We start from the raw sequence: 8,199 nt of genomic DNA, 5'->3' as shown, positions 1-8,199 counted from the left end.
GCTTGCAGCAGCACGCCGCACGACACGGCGCCTCCATCGATCTGCGGTAGCACAGCAGCGGCGCCCCTCCAGCACCCGCCCGTCTCCTCGATGCAGTACGAGGTGCCATGGATTTGAGGAGAAGAAAAGCAAGAGGAGGGATGTGTATGGGATAGAGATTGAGTGGGCTGCTAGATTTGGGGAGAAGAAAAGCAGAGGAGGGATGCATCTGGATAGAAACGAGTGGCCCTGGAGCAGCTTTGCATGGAAGGATAAGGTGGGGAGGGCTCGAGCGGCGCGTGGGACCCGCGACACGCGTTAAGCACATGAGCGTCCGGCGCAATGCTTCGCCGGCGCACCGTCTCCAAACATTACCCTTTGCGAAGCTGGGCCGGGGCCGCTTTTCTTCTCCGAAAAATTTACACGCTGGATTCCTCGTCTCCACGGAGCGTGCTTCCTGGAGAAAAACCGTTCGGGCTGGCTTCTCGGCGTGATTTTGCGAAGCTGGCTAGAGCTTCCAACGGGGCCTAAGTGTTTCGACTCACACGGCCCAGTGAAAAGCCCATATAACTCATATAAAAGAGGCCATATAATTGCTCCTGCCCGTCCTTCCTGAACTTCCGCCGCATCCATCTCGCCGCCGCGCACCCAAACCAAACCCTCGCCGGCTCGCCGCAATACTTGCGGCGCGGATGGGGGTACCCGGTGCCGGCGCTCGACGCATCTGGTGAGTCCTCTCTTCCCTCACGCCCACCTCACTGCTAGTATGATGCATCTCTAACCTTTCCTCCGCCCCGATCTGCAGATTAGCCGCCCTCATGGGATCCATGGAGATGACGACGGGATCCATGGAGACGGCCCTCATGAGCGATCCGACGGCCAAGCTCCCCGGCGACGTCCTGGTGGATATCATCTCGCGCGTGCCGTACAAGTCCACCCGCTGCTGCAAGTGCGTCTCCACGCGCTGGCGGGACCTCATCCCACCCGGACCACCGGGAGAAGCTTCCCCGATCTACCCTCGCAGGCTTCTTCTACAGAACCTACGACATGGACCGCTGTCAATATGATTCTCATGGATACCGAAGCCTCTCAGGGAACTGGTGCCCTATTGATGCCTCCCTCTCATTCCTGCCCAAATACAAGAAGATTGACTTGTTGGACTGCTGCAACGGCCTCCTGCTCTGTCGATGTTCCAAGCCTTATCCTGAGACACCGGATTACGTGGTGTGCAATCCTGCCACTGAGAAATGGGTAATTGTCCCAGCCAACAAATGGTCCTCGGACTTGTATGCTCGCTTGGGATTCGACCCGGCCATCTCCTCCCATTTCCATGTGTTTGAGTTGGCACCTGCCGCAGCTTTGAATGCGAATGTGAAGTTTGATTATAACATCAAAGAGGTGGGGATCTACTCGTCCAAAGCTGGAGCTTGGACACATCAAATTGATTGGAATGATCCATTTGAGATATGCAACTTCTCAGCTGGCACATTTCTCAGCGGGGTGTTGTATTTATGTTCTGATAATGATTTGGTTGCAGCTGTTGACGTGGAGGGAAACTGTCGTTTCATTCCTGCTCCTACTTTACATGATGCTTGTGGTCGTCATGATGTTTATGTTTCACAAGGACAATTGTATGTCGCATATTATGGTGCTGCTGAAGCATCAATCTGGGTCCTTGAAGATTCTAGCATTGAAGATTATTGGACCTTGAAGCACAATATTAGCTACCTGCAACTGTTCGGTTCAAGATCTAGGGGACGTTACGGTGTTATCTCAGTCCACCCAGAAGACGATGTGATATTCATAACCGTAGAATCTAAATCTACATTATCGGGGGACAGGCTACTGTTGAAATTATTTTCATATGAAATTGATTCTAAGGAGCTGAAATTTATATGTGATCTTGGAAGGATTTCTAGGCGCCCTTATCTTTCATATGTTCCTTTGTTCTCGGAGTCAATGGCAGATGAGCATTAATGGTCTTGTGTATCGGAGCCTCACAGTTGTCCACCTTTCTGATGATGATAGTGGAGTGAGATCTTGAATATGAGCAACAGTAATCTGGTAAGTTGTGATAAGCTGTTGGTGCTTGAGTGAAGTCATGAACCTGACTTTATGCTGCTAGCTATTCAGTCAACTTAGTACTGTGCCAGTGTTTTTGTAGTTCTGTACTGAATCATGGATATGTGACTGTCATGTTGAAACTATTATGAATATTTTCATATCTGGATTCTGGTCTCTGTTATTTCTCTGTTTGTGAATATTTTCACAGTATACCACCATTTGTTTACGACAGTACATGAATGGTTATATTCTTGTTTTTAATCTCTTATAGCCCGTAACTTATCTTGCTAGTTGGGTGGACCTGGAATGCCATGGAGATTCAGTTTTTTTTGCCATTCCATTTCTGTGCTGTATTTTCATGTCTGCTGAAACTGTGATATGGTAATGTAATACAGTAGTAGTTTAGCATGATCTATTGTCAAGGCTTCGTGATATATGAACCTGTTGTTTCAATGCAAGTGTTTTTCGCCTTTCTTGTTCGATTATCTTCGTGTTACAATCACTGGCCTCAAAGCGTGGTTCTCCAGCTGCAAGTTTTAGAAGATGAGTTGTGTTCTAATAGATGAGTTGCATAGAAATTTCTGGGCTACTGATTTTCAAGTGATATCTATCAAGAGAATGCATAATTTTTTGTTTGACGGTGGAAGGATTCTGAAAGATGAAAACAATTACGGACTAGTCCATGGCCTTCACAAGGTGGACCCATAAATAAGAAATAGAAATGCCATTAGGTCCAAATATTCTTCCCACATGGAAATAATTGCGTTGTCCTCAAGGATGAAGACTAATTGGGTTGTCGAGACCTCTAAAACGCCACCACCTGCACATCATGGACTCCAAGCCGGAGTTGTGTTACCTCCCTTTTGACATCTAGGCCGAGATGAAGAAGATTGGGCGCCATTCGACCATAAGATTCGATGGTGTGGCCCAGAAGACCGGCAATCTACCACCATATAGCTTCTCCACGAACCCTGCCGATGAGGTGCTCCAGCCCCATTAGCAAATTATAGCTCTCCTTTCCTCCCCTGCTCTTAAAAGGCAGCCCTCTTCCAAATCAGGGAAACCCACAAGGTTATTGAGCGAGACACCAGCGTTGGCCCCTCTTGTAGGAACAGGCACCCCACCATTCCTGCTAGAAAGGTCAGCGCTGCTTAGCACTGCACAGAGCTAGTGTGATGCGATAATGTAAATAGAAGGCTTAACATGTATATTGTGGAACCTTTTGTCTCGATTGGACTCAAATCCATGGTTACTAAGTCATCCTGTTGGCTGGCCTATTTGATCAAACTTTGCATGCCTGAACTGACAATATTCTAGTCTCGTGGTGTGACGCCCGGGTACTTAAGCTACAGTGATCCTCTGCTAGTGTTGCCACGTCACCTCGATTGTAGTTGCTAATCTCGCGCTAGTTCGAAACCGTTCGAATTCAAATTCAACACCAAGCAAACAATAAAAGTTTTCAAATATTAAAAGTAAAATGTTCGGAGTGAGCCAGATAATGCATAGGTAATTATGGTGAAGAAATCATACTTTTATATAATGCTTTAATACTCCAAATTGATTTAAATGGTAACAAAAACAATTAAGTAAATGCCTCTTTTCATTTAATAAAACTCTAAACTAATTTATTTCGGGGTAAAACTTTTATGTCAGTGGGCGGTCCTGAAACATTATTTTAGGAGTTGTTATCATATTTTACTAACTAAAATTAAGGTGTATCTAAAATAAAATAGAAAATAAAAATAATAAAACACTAAAGAAACAAAAGAAAGTAAAAGGAACCCCCTCCCTCGCTGGGCTTCGGCCCAGCAGGCCACCAGGTCGTCTGGCCGGCCCAACCGGCCACCCACTCCCTCCTACTAACCCCCCACCTGGGGCAAACCCTAGCCCACTACCCACTACCCCGATTCCCCTCCCCACACCCCGTCGCCACTCCCTCTTCCCTCCCGATCGGATCTGGATCGGGGACAAACCCCCCTTCGATGCCAACACCTCGCCACCCCTGGACATCGACGCCGTCGCCGGTCGCCATCGCCACCTCACCGGCGCCGCACCTCCCGGCCTCCTCCCTCTCCTTCGTACACCGCGTCGTCTCCCCTGAGCTCCGCGCGCGCCCCATCGGTGGCCGCCCCGACCCCGTCACCGGAGGCCACCTCGCTGGTCCGCCAGCGCCGTCGTCCTCCCCTGCGTCGCCGTCGTCGCCCCGGAGCCGACCCCGACGCCGTCGCTCGCCGCTTCCTCGCCTCACCTCCACCCCGTCGAACGCCGCCCCCTTCCTCCTCCCAGGCGCCCCCCACTCGACTGGATCGAGGAGGGCTAGATCCCGCGCCGCCCCAACGCGCCTCGACGCCGACGCCATCCACTGCGTCTTTGCCCATCGTCGCCGCACTGCCGCCGCCTCGTCCTCTCCCTCGTCGGATTTCCCCGACCTTCATCGAGCCCGCTGCCTTTGACACCACGAATCGCAGTGAGGCCCGGTCTCTCCTCCTCTCTCCGCGCGTGTCGTCCGCGAGCTCGCCGCCGTCGATTGCGGCCACGCCCAGCCACGCCGTTCCCCGTTCGCACTTCCGCTCCCGCAGCCCCGTACTCGCCAGCGCCCTGGCTGCGCGTGCCCGTGTCGTGGCTGCCTACTACTGCTGCAGCCACTGCGGCTGCTGCTTCTGCAGCTGCCCGCCCCCGCTCTCCCCGCGGCCACCTCCGCTGCCTCCCTTGGTCGGCGCCTTGGCCGCCGGCGCCCAGCCGCATCGGGCCAATGGCCTCTGCCTGCGGTCGGGTGCCCGTTGGCCCGACCCGCTAGGGCCTCTGTGCCACTGACCAGAGGGGCCCAGCGCACAGAACGCTTTAACAGAAAATGTAAAAGAAATTAGCAAACAAATAATGATAATTAAAATATTAATTAATTAATTAAAGAATTAATTAACTTAATTAATCCTGGTTAAATTAATCTAATCACTAGATAACTTAATTAAAACCTGATTAGCCTGTTCAGTCTATGACATGCGGACCCCACATGTCAGTTGACCCAGTCAACCCTATTGACTGCTGACGTCAGCATGACATCATGCTGATGTCATAAATACATTTTCGAATTAAATTAAATAATTAATTAAATTCCAGAAATTATTAAAATATTTAGAAAATCATATCTTTTAATCCGTAACTCGGATTAAATTATTTTCAACATAAAAGTTGCTCAGAACGACGAGACGGATTCGGATACGCAGCCCGTTCATCTGTCACACGTCCCTAGCATAGTGAACCTGCAACATTTCACCTCCGGTTCATTTGTCCGATAACAGAAAACACCGGGGATACTTTCCCGGATGTTTCCCCCCTTCACCGGTATCACCTCATACCACGTTAGAACACGTCTAGCTCTGCTTGTTGACCTGTTATGCACTTGCTTGCTATGTATTTACTGTTTCTCCCCCCTCTTCTCTCCGGTAGCCCCCGTGACGATGCTGATGCCCCTGTGGACGACTACGTCACCGACGACCCCTCCTTCTTGTCTGAGCAACCAGGCAAGCCCCCCCCCCCCTTGATCACCAGATATCGCCTATTCTCCTCTATACTGCTTGCATTAGAGTAGTGTAGCATGTTACTGCTTTCCGTTAATCCTATTCTGATGCATAGCCTGACTTTGTTGCTACATCTGTTGATACCTTACCTGCAATCCTAAATACTTAGTATAGGATGCTAGTTTATCATCATTGGCCCTGCATTCTTGTCAGTCTGCCTTGCTATACTATTGGGCCGTGATCACTCGGGAGGTGATCACGGATATATACTGTACATTACATACATACTACAGATGGTGACTAAAGTCGGGTTAGCTCGATGAGTACCCGCAAGTGATTCTGATGAGGGGGCTGAAAGGACAGGTGGCTCCATCCCGGTAGAGGTGGGCCTGGGTTCCCGACGGCCCACGACTATTACTTTGTGGCGGAGCGACAGGGCAGGTTGAGACTACCTGGGTGAGAGGTGGGCCTGGCCCTGTTCGGCGTTCGCGGATACTTAACACGCTTAACAAGATCTTGGTATTTGATCTGAGTTGGCTACGAGCTTATACGCACTAACCATCTACGCGGGAGTAGTTATGGGTATCCCGACGTCGTGGTATCAGCCGAAGCACTTCAGACGTCAGCATCGGAGCGGCGCGTGCCGGATTGGACTGGAACGCCTGCTAGGCTAGGTCTGCTTTCGGCCGCGTACGCAACGTGCAAGTGTGCTATGGGCGATGGGCCCAGACCCCTGTGCGCTTAGGTTTAGACCGGCATGCTGGCCTCTCTGTTGTGCCTAGGTGGGGCTGCGACGTGTTGATCTTCCGCGGCCGGGCATGACCCAGGAAAGTGTGTCCGGCCAAATGGGATCAAGCGTGCTGGGTAAGATGGTGCACCCCTGCAGGGAAGTTAATCTATTCGAATAGCCGTGATCTTCGGTAACAGGACGACTTGGAGTTGTACCTTGACCTTATGACAACTAGAACCGGATACTTAATAAAACACACCCTTCCAAGTTCCACAGACAACCCGGTGATCGCTTTTCTACAGGGCGACGAGGAGAGGATCGCCGGGTAGGATTATGCTATGCGATGCTACTGGAGATGCTACTTGGAGATGCTACTTGGAGATGCTGCTTGGAGGACTTCAATCTACTCTCTTCTACATGCTGCAAGACGGAGGCTGCCAGAAGCGTAGTCTTCGACAGGATTAGCTATCCCCCTTTTATTCTGGCATTCTGCAGTTCAGTCCACCGATATGGCCCTTTATACATATACCCATGCATATGTAGTGTAGCTCCTTGCTTGCGAGTACTTTGGATGAGTACTCACGGTTGGTTTTCTCCCTCTTTTCCCCTTTCCCTTCTACCTGGTTGTCGCAACCAGATGCTGGAGCCCTGGAGCCAGACGCCACCGTCGACGACGACCCCTACTACACCGGAGGTGCCTACTACTACATGCAGGCCGCTGACGACGACCAAGAGTAGTTAGGAGGATCCCAGGCAGGAGGCCTGCGCCTCTTTCAATCTGTATCCCAGTTTGTGCTAGCCATCTTATGGCAACTTGTTTAACTTATGTCTGTACTCAGATATTGTTGCTTCCGCTGACTTGTCTATGATCGAGCACTTGTATTCGAGCCCTCGAGGCCCCTGGCTTGTATTATGATGCTTGTATGACTTATTTATGTTTTAGAGTTGTGTTGTGATATCTTCCCATGAGTCCCTGATCTTGATCGTACACATTTGCGTGCATGATTAGTGTATATTGAATCGGGGGCGTCACAAGTTGGTATCAGAGCCGACTGCCTGTAGGAATCCCCCTTCCACACTCCTTGGCCGAATCGAGTTTAGACATTGCAAAAACTTTTACTAACTTGGCTGTGTGCCTTACGGGCCCACGTCGCCATCGGGTGGTAGTAGGATCTTTTACTCCTCGACCTTTACTCTGGGACTCTGATCTCTCCTCTATTCGGGTTAAATGAAGTTTACTAAATCTAACATTAGGATCTCGTTATCACTTTCACCCGGAGAGCCCCTTATTACTAATGATCATCTGCTGCACCAGAAGACCCTGAAGATACTCTCCACTGTTAACCCGAGAACTTGTGTTCATCGCGTTTGCAATTCACCTTCCACCGCAAACCCTTATGGATAACTACTTGCATTTGTTATTCTTACATACATCCCCAGTGGTCTTGTTATTACAAGATACCCTGAAAACTCGTCGTTGTTTCGATAATCCCTTGAGCTTACTGCCTTGCTGTTCTTTGTCACTTGAATACCCCTACGGTTAATTCTCGCACTTATCGAGTATCCGCTCATCCCCCAGTTGTTCATGTGTTACACAAAAGTCTTCGAAATACCACCCGATATTCCGAAAATCCTCAGCAACCTATTGCTCTGGAATTTCTTGTTTGCTTTCATTATGATTAATCCCATAAGTATAGAAATCTTATTGACATTCCTTGTCATTATCATTTTGAGTCTGTTGACTCAATATGCTGCGAATACACGCAATCATCATTGATCCTTATAAATTACCTTTCCGACTGAGCATCCATTCTTTTAACTGGAATTGGTTCTCGACCAATCCAATTGTCGTTGATTGTACCCTAAGGCTATTCAACTTATCCATCCCTAATCAGAGCATTGCTTCTG

At 49.6% G+C, this 8,199-nt stretch overlaps 1 pseudogene; it reads left to right on the top strand.

The window, feature by feature from the left end:
- The first annotated feature begins 605 nt into the window (after positions 1-605).
- Positions 606-2,201, top strand: LOC119282104 (annotated as a pseudogene).
- Positions 2,202-8,199: the final 5,998 nt, after the last annotated feature.

This window comes from Triticum dicoccoides, chromosome 3B (genome assembly GCF_002162155.2).
Source record: "Triticum dicoccoides isolate Atlit2015 ecotype Zavitan chromosome 3B, WEW_v2.0, whole genome shotgun sequence".
NCBI lineage: Eukaryota > Viridiplantae > Streptophyta > Magnoliopsida > Poales > Poaceae > Triticum > Triticum dicoccoides.
Note: the sequence above shows the minus strand (reverse complement) of the source record. Positions and strands in the feature narration are given on the sequence as shown.